This window comes from Triticum dicoccoides, unplaced genomic scaffold, assembly GCF_002162155.2.
Source record: "Triticum dicoccoides isolate Atlit2015 ecotype Zavitan unplaced genomic scaffold, WEW_v2.0 scaffold55131, whole genome shotgun sequence".
Classification (NCBI taxonomy): domain Eukaryota; kingdom Viridiplantae; phylum Streptophyta; class Magnoliopsida; order Poales; family Poaceae; genus Triticum; species Triticum dicoccoides.
The window spans coordinates 100122-114424 of NW_021281301.1; positions in this window are offsets into that span (position 1 = coordinate 100122).

A 14303-nucleotide genomic window follows, 5' to 3' on the forward strand; every position below is an offset into this window, starting at 1 on the left:
AAAAAAGAGAGAAGAAAAAAAATTGGATCTATCTAGAATCAATCTCGTACCTGAATTCGGATTGGAATCTGTTTTGCGCACTGTTCAGTAAAACAGGTGTATCTTCCTCATACGAAGTCCGTTTTGGCTCCGTGAGTACTCAAATTGAAGATAGCGACGAGCCGCATCTAAATAGTTGCAGAAGTTAGTTCAATATTTGACACCTCAAAATCGGCTTCTAAATAGATCTTTTTGCCCTCCGAAATTCGTGAACACAGCTTGTTCCAATTTTTTAGGCCAGTTTTAGAATTCTTTAACTCCTCATATCAACTCGGAATTGAGTGATTCTTTTTGCATTAGAAAGCTTGAGTTAGTAGCATTCTTTGAAAGAATTTATCAGAAAATTGTCTCAAACTTTTCAAGAGGAAAGTTGGAGAGAGAGTTGTTGTATATCCTGCTTGGCAGTTGTTTTTCATCATTATCTTCACTTCCGTTGTGATCTTCACTTATATCTTGCTGTCAAGAGCTACTTAGTATCCTTCATTGATGCTAGTTGTGCTACGCCGTGACCTTATTAGTGTTCTAGGCTCGCGTCTCTAGTCCGGTCTAGCCTAGGACCAGCACAGTACCGTCGTTGAGCGTTTATTCAACATTACATCTTTGAATTGATTATTGTTAATCTTTTGCTACCATATATAGCCAACCCAGCTCCACATATTTCTACACCGTGTATACGTACGCTCCCCTGACAATCGCTTTACTCAATATTCGGAGTTACTTGACACCGCTGGTTGCCGATCACCGCCTGCTGCATGGTAAGAACTTGTAAGACATTGATATTTGCTTTACTGTGAGCGTTTTACCACCACATCCTAGTAGTTATAGGAACATTATTTTTGGGTTTTGTTTCTTGTTCTACTAATCATGACAGGATCCAGAGTCAATTCATGGGCTTTGTCGATCGCGGGAGACGTGTCACCACCTTTGCAAATACCACAACCGTCACGAGAGGTGCACAAACATCCAAATGCACATGATCAGGTTAATGTATCTATACCACCATTTAATGGCCGTTTTAAACCTGCTTTATATATTGAATGGGAGTTCGACATAAAAAATATATTTGTTTCCCATAATTTCGATGAACATAAAAAGGTTAAGGTTGCGGTTGGTTCTTTCACTGGTTATGCTTTGGTTTGGTGGAGTGAATATTGTCGGTTACACCCTGATTATATACCTACTACTTGGGATGATTTGAAGCTTGCCATGCGACATACTTTCGTCCCTGCTTATTATACTCGTGACATGATTAAGAAGTTGCAACACTTAAAACAAGGTAGTGAAACTGTAACAAAATATTATGATGATTTACAAACTACCTTGTTGCATTCCTCTTTAGAAGAAAGTGAAGATGATTTTATGGATAGATTTTGGGGAGGATTAAACCGTGATATTCAAGAGATACTAATTCATGAAGAGTGTTATCCTATGGACCATTTGTTTCATCTTGCTTGCGAAGCTGAACAGGAAATAAAACGACGTGTTGGCCACGAGGAGAACAAGCGTACGGTGCACATTCCAAGAGTTGATATGATTGTTCCTTCAACTACTAGGCATACTATGACAACCACATCCGTTGTTGTCAGGACTACATCACCTCCACCATGTGACACATCGCCCCCGAGAGTGGCTACATCATCTGAGTTGATCATAAGAGGTAATGACAAAGGTACTGATCTTCCATCTCTACATGAGAATGATGAATGCCTTGTCAATTTGAATGCACCATCTGATGAGCTACCCACTACTTTGATCACACCACCTATTTTAGAGGACTACGTTGATAATTTGACTTTGCCATGTGATCAAACAACTGAAATACCAACAATTTTGAGTGCACCCATTGAATTAACTATTGATGCAAAAGAACCAATGTTTAATCATTTTGATATGACCTCTAATCTTGGTGATGATTCTGTGTTGAATGACTTATTGCATGTTTGCGTATTTAAGCATGTTGTAGCATATAAATTTGATGCAAGTAAGGTTTATTCACCAATGTTGGGATGGTTTAATGATGAACATTGTCAATCTTTCGAAATGAATAAGAGCTTCACTTATATGTGCAAACTGAGTTGCAATATTTTCATGCCTTCTACTTCTTGTGCTAATTTTTTGGCTTTAGATTTTATGAACTATGCAAGTTACTCATCTATTCATGTGTCATATATGCAAAAATCAAGGGAAGTAAAAATGGATGACATATACATATACAACATGTACACCTTGTCTCTTTTGTTAGCCACATTTCAGATTAAGCAACGCCGAGGACGGCTTTATTTTCAAGAAGGGGAGGATGATGAGGACATGACTACCTTGGATATGACCAAAAATATTGCATATATGCATATTTGTCAGGTGATTTCTAGTGCAAACTATTCAATAATTTATTTATGTTATCCAGAACAAAAATACTTCACACACTTTTGTGTTTTGTCTAATTGCAGGTGTATAGGACATTTGTACAATCCACATATGAAGATAAGGAAGAAAGAGATGTTTATTTGCTGTCCAAAAAGTTCTCTCACGTCACTTTTGGCCCAAGAGAAGATAGAGTCCAAGTCTCTCACGTTCTGGATTCAGATTCGGACTGCACAGACACACCTGACTCAAAACGCACACAAGGTTTTCATACGGACTCCGAATTGGGTGATTCTTTTTTTGTTGGAAACTAGATTTCGTGCACTTTCCAACCCAATTGGAATCACCTTCAAATTCGTCCGGAGCGTTGAGTTGTGGACGAAACAATCTGATGCTGCAGCAGAATCCGAGTCAAACTACAAGTCCAAAGGTGTTACATCACCTCCACTTGGGCCCATTGGCCTTGTACGACCTAGATTTAGTTTTAGGCTGCCTTGGGACGTCCTCCCACCTCCTTGGCCGCCACCCCTTGCTCCTATATAAGTAGATCCATCTAGTAGCTTTTCCTTGGGATTTGTTTTGTTAAAAGTTAGCCATTGCAACTTCGTGTACTTCGTTTGTGTCCAACGACCAGACCAAGACCGCTTCCGGATCCCCACCATTATCAATACTTCATATATATTTGTGATATTCAGATTGCTTTATCATATTCTTGCTCGTTCTTCGATTGCTTGCAGGAATAGACCTTCGTGGTCAGGCTGACCGTGCTTCCGGCATCATCAGTAACCTCAGGAGATTGGTTTAGCGATTGCTAAGGCGCAACGTCGTGCACGTTTGTAGTCGGATCGTCAAAGTCGTCTCCACCAAATCGATAGTTATCATCTCATCGAAAGATCGGGACACCCTCGCCTCTATCAAGTGGTATCAGTTTTCAGGTTGCTCGGTGAGAATTTCCAGTTTTTCCTAGATTAGATTTATTTTCTTACCTATTGTCCAAGAAAAAGCCACAAAACAAAAGTTAGATCTATTCATCCTTTGTCCTAGCCAGACTGAGCCTTTACAATTTTCTTTTCATTGTTTGCATTATTGAATTATCGGTTGCATCGCCGTGTCGAGTTGCTGGTCTTAGTGTCTAGTTCCTTTAGAGTTTCGAGTTCTGTTCATATTAGTCACGCAGCCGCTGCATCATTATCCCATCCGCTGTCCACCATCCCATCCACCAATTTCCACCATGTGCTACGCACTGTTTATTGTCATAATCATAGTTGAGGTCACTCACATCTTCGCCTGATCGAATCTGCATCTTATCTAGTTTGTCTTGGAAAGAGGGAGAAAAAGAATATAAAGAAAAAAAGAGAGAAAAAAGGAAAGAAAAAAAAAGAAAAAGAGGGAGAAGAAAAAGAAAAAAAAGCGTGAGAAAAAAAAGAGAGAAGAAAAAAAATTGGATCTATCTAGAATCAATCTCGTACCTGAATTCGGATTGGAATCTGTTTTGCGCACTGTTCAGTAAAACAGGTGTATCTTCCTCATACGAAGTCCGTTTTGGCTCCGTGAGTACTCAAATTGAAGATAGCGACGAGCCGCATCTAAATAGTTGCAGAAGCTAGTTCAATATTTGACACCTCAAAATCGGCTTCTAAATAGGTCTTTTTGCCCTCCAAAATTCGTGAACACAGCTTGTTCCAATTTTTTAGGCCAGTTTTAGAATTCTTTGACTCCTCATATCAACTCGGAATTGAGTGATTCTTTTTGCATTGGAAAGCTTGAGTTAGTAGCATTCTTTGAAAGAATTTATCAGAAAATTGTCTCAAACTTTTCAAGAGGAAAGTTGGAAAGAGAGTTGTTGTATATCCTGCTTGGCAGTTGTTTTTCATCATTATCTTCACTGCCGTTGTGATCTTCACTTATATCTTGCTGTCAAGAGCTACTTAGTATCCTTCATTGATGCTAGTTGTGCTACGCCGTGACCTCATTAGTGTTCTAGGCTCGCGTCTCTAGTCCGGTCTAGCCTAGGACCAGCACAGTACCGTCGTTGAGCGTTTATTCAACATTGCATCTTTGAATTGATTATTGCTAATCTTTTGCTACCATATATAGCCAACCCAGCTCCACATATTTCTACACCGTGTATACGTACGCTCCCCTGGCAATCGCTTTACTCAATATTCGGAGTTACTTGACACCGCTGGTTGCCGATCACCGCCTGCTGCATGGTAAGAACTTGTAAGACATTGATATTTGCTTTACTGTGAGCGTTTTACCACCACATCCTAGTAGTTATAGGAACATTATTTTTGGGTTTTGTTTCTTGTTCTACTAGTCATGACAGGATCCAGAGTCAATTCATGGGCTTTGTCGATCGCGGGAGACGTGCCACCACCTTTGCAAATACCACAACCGTCACGAGAGGTGCACAAACATCCAAATGCACATGATCAGGTTAATGTATCTATACCACCATTTAATGGCCGTTTTAAACCTGCTTTATATATTGAATGGGAGTTCGACATAAAAAATATATTTGCTTCCCATAATTTCGATGAACATAAAAAGGTTAAGGTTGCGGTTGGTTCTTTCACTGGTTATGCTTTGGTTTGGTGGAGTGAATATTGTCGGTTACACCCTGATTATATACCTACTACTTGGGATGATTTGAAACTTGCCATGCTACATACTTTCGTCCCTGCTTATTATACTCGTGACATGATTAAGAAGTTGCAACACTTAAAACAAGGTAGTGAAACTGTAACAAAATATTATGATGATTTACAAACTACCTTGTTGCATTCCTCTTTAGAAGAAAGTGAAGATGATTTTATGGATAGATTTTGGGGAGGATTAAACCGTGATATTCAAGAGATACTAATTCATGAAGAGTGTTATCCTATGGACCATTTGTTTCATCTTGCTTGCAAAGCTGAACAGGAAATAAAACGACGTGTTGGCCACGAGGAGAACAAGCGCACGGTGCACATTCCAAGAGTTGATATGATTGTTCCTTCAACTACTAGGCATACTATGACAACCACATCCGTTGTTGTCAGGACTACATCACCTCCACCATGTGACACATCGCCCCCGAGAGTGGCTACATCATCTGAGTTGATCATAAGAGGTAATGACAAAGGTACTGATCTTCCATCTCTACATGAGAATGATGAATGCCTTGTCAATTTGAATGCACCATCTGATGAGCTACCCACTACTTTGATCACAACACCTATTTTAGAGGACTACGTTGATAATTTGATTTTTCCATGTGATCAAACAACTGAAATACCAACAATTTTGAGTGCACCCATTGAATTAACTATTGATGCAAAAGAACCAATGTTTAATCATTTTGATATGACCTCTAATCTTGGTGATGATTCTGTGTTGAATGACTTATTGCATGTTTGCTTATTTAAGCATGTTGTAGCATGTAAATTTGATGCAAGTAAGGTTTATTCACCAATGTTGGGATGGTTTAATGATGAACATTGTCAATCTTTTGAAATGAATAAGAGCTTCACTTATATGTGCAAACTGAGTTGCAATATTTTCATGCCTTCTACTTCTTGTGCTAATTTTTTGGCTTTAGATTTTATGAACTATGCAAGTTACTCATCTATTCATGTGTCATATATGCAAAAATCAAGGGAAGTAAAAATGAATGACATATACATATACAACATGTACACCTTGTCTCTTTTGTTAGCCACATTTCAGATTAAGCAACGCCGAGGACGGCTTTATTTTCAAAAAGGGGAGGATGATGAGGACATGACTCCCTTGGATATGACCAAAAATATTGCATATATGCATATTTGTCAGGTGATTTCTAGTGCAAACTATTCAATAATCTATTTATGTTATCCAGAACAAAAATACTTCACACACTTTTGTGTTTTGTCTAATTGCAGGTGTATGGGACATTTGTACAATCCACATATGAAGATAAGGAAGAAAGAGATGTTTATTTGCTGTCCAAAAGGTTCTCTCACGTCACTTTTGGCCCAAGAGAAGATAGAGTCCAAGTCTCTCACGTTCTGGATTCAGATTCGGACTGCACAGACATACCTGACTCAAAACGCACACAAGTTTTTCATACGGACTCCGAATTGGGTGATTCTTTTTTTGTTGGAAACTAGATTTCGTGCACTTTCCAACCCAATTGGAATCACCTTCAAATTCGTCCGGAGCGTTGAGTTGTGAACGAAACAATCTGATGTTGCAGCAGAATCCGAGTCAAACTACAAGTCCAAAGGTGTTACATCACCTCCACTTGGGCCCATTGGCCTTGTACGACCTAGATTTAGTTTTAGGCTGCCTTGGGACATCCTCCCACCTCCTTGGCCGCCACCCCTTGCTCCTATATAAGTAGATCCATCTAGTAGCTTTTCGTGGGGATTTGTTTAGTTAAAAGTTAGCCATTGCAACTTCGTGTGCTTCGTTTGTGTCCAACGACCAGACCAAGACCACTTTTCGGATCTCCACCATTATCAATACTTCATACATATTCGCGATATTCAGATTGCTTTTATCATATTCTTCCTTGTTCTTCGATTGCTTGCAGGAATAGACCTTCGTGGTCAGGTTGATCGTGCTCCGGCGTGGTCAATAACCTCTCGGAGTTGGTTTAGCGATTGCTAAGGCACAACGTCGTTGCACGTTTGTAGTCGGATCGTCAAAGTCGTCTCCACCAAATCGATAGTTATCATCTCATCGAAAGATCGGGACACCCCGCCTCTACTACCTCAAACGGAGATGCTTTGTGTGCTTAGGTACCAAGGAAGCAACCAAGGAGAAGTTACGATGCAAGATGGTGATAGAGGCAAAGGTGTCCCGTCTTTCGATGAGATGATGGATATCGCTTTGGTGGCAGTCGACTTTGACGATCCGACTACGAACGTGCAAGGACGTCGCGCCTTAGCAATCGCTAAACCAACTCCGAGAGGTTATTGACCACGCCGGAGCACGATCAACCTGACCACGAGGGTCTGTTTCCTGCGAGCAAATGAAGAACAAGCAAGAAACTGAGATTGCAATCTGGATATTGCGAATATAAGATGAAAGCTTTATTGATCAAGGTGGGGTTCTGTGACGCCTTTGTCTGGTCGTTGAACACAAACGAAGTACGCGAAGTTGCAGCTATGGCGAACTTTTAATCTAAACAAAACCCGAAGTCTAAACGATGCCCTAAGGGCTGTATATATGGAGGAAGAGGGGGGGAATTTCGTGGCCCTTGGTGGAGGGGTCCGAAATCAACCCTATCTCTTGTTTCCCCACACATACGTACTCTAAAATAGCCTATACTTATGTATTTCGAAATTACATGGGCCTGGCCCAATAATAAGGTGACGCGGCACCTAAAATAGCCTCGGGACGAAATTTATGAAGTGGCATCTTGTATATTTCGTCCAAGGCTTCATGCACCCATTATGGTGGCTTCAAAGTCCTGAAATCATCACTTGTAACTCCGTTCTTGTTCCCCTTGCGCATGCCATCATCTCCATGCTTGTTCTTGCTCCAATGTTCATCCTTCTCCAAGCTAGGCCCTTCATTTGTAAGCAAAACAAATGTATCCAATTTAGGCAGCATCATATTCTCATGAACATTAGAATCATTACCAAGAAACGAAAGTACCTGGTAATTTAGTTGGCGCGCACGAGCTCTAGTAATTGGTCCAGTATGTATAGCAGTAGGGGCTGTGGGTGTAACAATTGTATTGATGTCCTCATCATCCTCCCCTTCTTGAAATGAAGTCGTCCTCGACGGAAGTTCATCTTCCTCACCCAAATAAGGCTTCAAATCTGCAATGTTAAAAGTGGGACTAACCCCAAAATCTGCAGGCAGCTCAAGTTTATATGCATTATCATTTATTTTCTCTAACACCTTAAAGGGACCATCAGCACGTGGCATTAACTTTGATTTGCGCAAATCAGGAAATCTATCCTTACGCAAATGTAACCAAACAAGATCTGCAGGTGCAAACACAACATGTTTTCTACCCTTATCTCCAGCAAGTTTATATTTAGCATTCATACGCTCAATGTTTTCCTTAGTTAACTCATGCATTTTTAAAATCAATTCAGCACGTTGTTTAGCATCAAAATTAACCTTCTCCGAAGATGGAAGAGGCAACAAATCAATAGGTGCATGAGGTAGGAAACCATACACAACTTCAAAAGGGCACATCTTAGTAGTAGAATGCAATGAACGATTATAAGCAAATTCAATATGAGGCAAGCATTCCTCCCACATTTTCTTATTATTCTTCAAAACAGCCCTAAGCATAGTAGACAACGTTCTATTGACTACTTCAGTTTGTCCATCAGTTTGGGGGTGACAAGTAGTACTAAAAAGCAGTTTAGTCCCCAACTTAGCCCATAAACATCTCCAAAAGTGGCTAAGAAATTTAGTATCACGATCTGAAACAATAGTATTTGGCACACCATGCAAGCGAATAATTTCACGAAAGAACAAATCAGCAACATTAACAGCATCATCGCTTTTATGACATGGTATAAAGTGTGCCATTTTCGAGAATCTATCCACGACAACAAATATGCTATCTGATGAGGACATCAATACAATTGTTACACCCACAGCCCCTGCTGCTATACATACTGGACCAATTACTAGAGCTCGTGCACGCCAACTAAATTACCAGGTACTTTCGTTTCTTGGTAATGATTCTAATGTTCATGAGAATATGATGCTGCCTAAATTGGATACATTTGTTTTGCTTACAAATGAAGGGCCTAGCTTGGAGAAGGATGAACATTGGAGCAAGAACAAGCATGGAGATGATGGCATGCGCAAGGGGAACAAGAACGGAGTTACAAGTGATGATTTCAGGACTTTGAAGCCACCATAATGGGTGCATGAAGCCTTGGACGAAATATACAAGATGCCACTTCATAAATTTCGTCCCGAGGCTATTTTAGGTGCTGCGTCACCTTATTATTGGGCCAGGCCCATGTAATTTCGAAATACATAAGTATAGGCTATTTTAGAGTACGTATGTGTGGGGAAACAAGAGATAGGGTTGATTTCGGACCCCTCCACCAAGGGCCACGAAATTCCCCCCCTCTTCCTCCATATATACAGCCCTTAGGGCATCGTTTAGACTTCGGGTTTTGTTTAGATTAAAAGTTCGCCATCCTATTCCTAGGCTCGATGATATGCTTGATGAATTGAGTGGCTCTACAATATTCTCCAAAGTTGATTTGCGTAGTGGATACCATCAAATTCGTATGAAATTGGGAGATGAATGGAAAACAGCATTTAAAACTAAGTTTGGATTATATGAGTGGTTAGTCATGCCTTTTGGGTTAACTAATGCACCTAGTACTTTCATGAGATTAATGAACGAAGTTTTACGTGCTTTCATTGGACGATTTGTGGTAGTTTACTTTGATGACATATTGATTTATAGCCGATCTTTGGAAGAACATTTGGAACATTTACGTGCTGTTTTTATTGCTCTACGTGATGCACGTTTGTTTGGTAACCTTGGGAAGTGCACCTTTTGCACCGACCGAGTATCTTTTCTTGGCTATGTTGTTACTCCACAGGGAATTGAAGTTGATAAAGCCAAGATTGAAGCTATTGAGAGTTGGCCGCAGCCCAAAACGGTCACACAAGTGAGGAGTTTTCTTGGCCTCGCTGGATTCTATAGGCGTTTTGTGAGAGATTTCAGCACCATTGCTGCACCTCTCAATGAGCTTACAAAGAAAGATGTGCCTTTTCTTTGGGGTACCGCACAGGAAGAAGCCTTCTCGGTATTGAAAGATAAGTTGACACATGCTCCTTTACTCCAACTTCCTGATTTTAATAAGACTTTTGAGCTTGAATGTGATGCTAGTGGAATTGGATTAGGAGGTGTGTTATTACAAGATGGCAAACCTGTTGCATACTTTTCTGAAAAATTGAGTGGGCCTAGTCTAAATTATTCTACTTATGATAAAGAATTATATGCTCTTGTTCGGACTTTAGAAACATGGCAACATTATTTATGGCCCAAAGAATTTGTTATACATTCTGATCATGAATCTTTGAAACATATTAAAAGTCAAGCTAAACTGAATCATAGACATGCTAAATGGGTTGAATTCATTGAGACTTTCCCTTATGTCATTAAACACAAGAAGGGAAAAGAAAATGTTATTGCTGATGCATTGTCTCGTCGCTATACTATGCTTTCACAACTTGACTTCAAAATATTTGGTTTGGAGACCATCAAAGATCAATATGTGCATGATGCTGATTTTAAAGATGTAATGCAGAATTGTAAAGAAGGAAGAATGTGGAACAAGTTTGTTGTTAACGATGGATTTGTGTTTCGTGCTAACAAGCTATGCATTCCAGCTAGCTCCGTTCGTCTTTTGTTGTTGCAGGAGGCGCATGGAGGAGGATTTGATAGAGGCAAAGGTGTCCCGTCTTTCGATGAGATGATGGATATCGCTTTGGTGGAAGTCGACTTTGACGATCCGACTACGAACGTGCGAGGACGTCGCGCCTTAGCAATCGCTAAACCAACTCCGAGAGGTTATTGACCACGCCGGAGCACGATCAACCTGACCACGAGGGTCTGTTTCCTGCGAGCAAACGAAGAACAAGCAAGAAACTGAGATTGCAATCTGGATATTGCGAATATAAGATGAAAGCTTTATTGATCAAGGTGGGGTTCTGTGACGCCTTTGTCTGGTCGTTGAACACAAACGAAGTACGCGAAGTTGCAGCTATGGCGAACTTTTAATCTAAACAAAACCCAAAGTCTAAACGATGCCCTAAGGGCTGTATATATGGAGGAAGAGGGGGGAATTTCGTGGCCCTTGGTGGAGGAGTCCGGAATCAACCCTATCTCTTGTTTCCCCACACATACGGACTCTAAAAATAGCCTATACTTATGTATTTCGAAATTACATGGGCCTGGCCCAATAATAAGGTGACGCAGCACCTAAAATAGCCTCGGGACGAAATTTATGAAGTGGCATCTTGTATATTTCGTCCAAGGCTTCATGCACCCATTATGGTGGCTTCAAAGTCCTGAAATCATCACTTGTAACTCCGTTCTTGTTCCCCTTGCGCATGCCATCATCTCCATGCTTGTTCTTGCTCCAATGTTCATCCTTCTCCAAGCTAGGCCCTTCATTTGTAAGCAAAACAAATGTATCCAATTTAGGCAGCATCATATTCTCATGAACATTAGAATCATTACCAAGAAACGAAAGTACCTGGTAATTTAGTTGGCGTGCACGAGCTCTAGTAATTGGTCCAGTATGTATAGCAGCAGGGGCTGTGGGTGTAACAATTGTATTGATGTCCTCATCAGATGGACATCGAGAGCATGAAGACAATCTGCCCAGCCCAGAAGGACCGGTACAACCGCCCATGTACCGCCCAACTACCACCCGAGCGGTAGAACCGCTCGACTACCACCCAACTACCTGTCCAGCTTGTGTGATCGAGCGATGCAAGGCCGGTACAACACCAGTTTATCCCCGTAGCAGCAAGAAGACCGGTACAACCGCTCCAAACACTGGTACAACCGCTACCCCCTTCCGTGAACACCTCCAGGAACTCACACATGAGCTCCCAGCGGTTCAACCGCCCCCATGACCGGTACAACCGCTTGCCTGCGCGCAGTGAAAGGGGTTTCACCCCCATGTATCTCCCACTTACCCCTTGGACTATATGTACTTGTCTCCTAGCTCCGTATTAGGGTTAGCAAAGGATTAGCTCATATTTGTGTGAGATCTTTGCTCATCCACTTGGTTATCTCTCCATTGGAGTTCACGACCTCTTCGTAGAAGATCCCCCAAGCAGATTCAAGACCCCATTACGGGAAGACCCTTCAAGACCTCCTCATGGAGAGGACCTTTTGTATCATCCTTTGTTGACTTTGAATCGTGTATCACTCTTTGTGTTTCGAGGATCTAGCATATGTGTGACCGGATCTTGTTGGTTGAGTGATTTCTCTCGTGTTTCCCCTCGTGTTGGCCGTGTTCGTCGTAGGATTCCCTCCAATCGTGAAAGATTGGGCATCTAGGGTTCTACCCTACATCAGAAACCTATTGAATGTAAATGGTTCTTCAAAAGAAAGACAGACGCAGATGGTAATCCTACTATCAATAAAGCAAGGCTTGTCATGAAAGGGTTCTGGAAAATTTGGCGAGACTTCTCGCCATAGCAATGATGGCAATAGCTGTATATTTTGAGTACGAGATATGGGAGATGGATGTGAAAACAACTTTCCTAATTGGAAACGTCGAACAGGTGTTTACATGATACAACCTGAAGGTATTGGCAGTCCTAAAGTTGTCGGTAAGCATGCAAGCTTCAAAGAGCGGTGTATGGTTTGAAGCAAGCATCGAGGAGCTGGAATAAACATTTCGATGAAGTTTTTAAAGAGTTTGGCTTTATCATAAATAATGAAGAATCTTGTGTCCACAAGAAGTTTAGTGGGAGTTCTACCGAGTTTCTAATCTTATATATGCATGGCATATTGTTGATTGGCAACGACATGAAATTCCTTAGTACAATTAAATAGTCAACGAAAAGTGTGTTTTTGATGAAAGACTTAGGCGATGTTGTATATATATTCGGCATTAAAATCTAGAGATAGATCAAGAGGGCGAATAGCGCTTAACCAGAGCACGTACATTGATAAGGTTTTAAAGAGGTTTAAAGTGGAGAGTGCCAAATAGGGCTTACTCCCACAGTCACATGGCACAATACTTAGCAAGATCTAATGTCCTCATACTATTGTTTATGAGCGAGTGTAGATGAGCAATGTCCCATATGCCTAGGCAATTGGGTCTATCATGTATGCAATGTTATGTACAAGACCAGATGTTTCTCATGCGCTAAGTGTTTGTAGCAGGTACCAAAGTGATCTAGGTTTAGCTCACTAGGCAGCTATTAAAAATATTCTTAAGTACCTCAGCAGGACAAAGGACATGCTCCTTGTCTATGGAGGAGATGAAGAGCGTGTACTAAATGGTTACACGATGCTAGCTTCATGACTGATATAGATGGCTAAAAATCTCAATTGGGCTATGTTTTCACTCTCAACAATGGTGCGGTTATCTAAAAATGTTCAAAGCAGAACACTGTTGCGGATTCTGTGACAAAAATGGAGTATATCGCATCTTTAGAAGCTTCGAAGGAGGCGACATGGATCAAGAAGTCTCTTGAAGAGATTGTTATGGTTCCAAGTGCATTGAACCCAATGGAGCTCTATTATGATAATAGCGGCTCCGTGGCTCAGGCAAAGGAGCCAAGGGTCCCACTAAAACTCCATACATATCGAACGCAAGTATTGATGAGGACATCAATACAATTGTTACACCCACAGCCCCTGCTGCTATACATACTGGACCAATTACTAGAGCTCGTGCACGCCAACTAAATTACCAGGTACTTTCGTTTCTTGGTAATGATTCTAATGTTCATGAGAATATGATGCTGCCTAAATTGGATACATTTGTTTTGCTTACAAATGAAGGGCCTAGCTTGGAGAAGGATGAACATTGGAGCAAGTACAAGCATGGAGATGATGGCATGCGCAAGGGGAACAAGAACGGAGTTACAAGTGATGATTTCAGGACTTTGAAGCCACCATAATGGGTGCATGAAGCCTTGGACGAAATATACAAGATGCCACTTCATAAATTTCGTCCCGAGGCTATTTTAGGTGCTGCGTCACCTTATTATTGGGCCAGGCCCATGTAATTTCGAAATACATAAGTATAGGCTATTTTTAGAGTACGTATGTGTGGGGAAACAAGAGATAGGGTTGATTTCGGACCCCTCCACCAAGGGCCACGAAATTCCCCCCTCTTCCTCCATATATACAGCCCTTAGGGCATCGTTTAGACTTTGGGTTTTGTTTAGATTAAAAGTTTGCCATA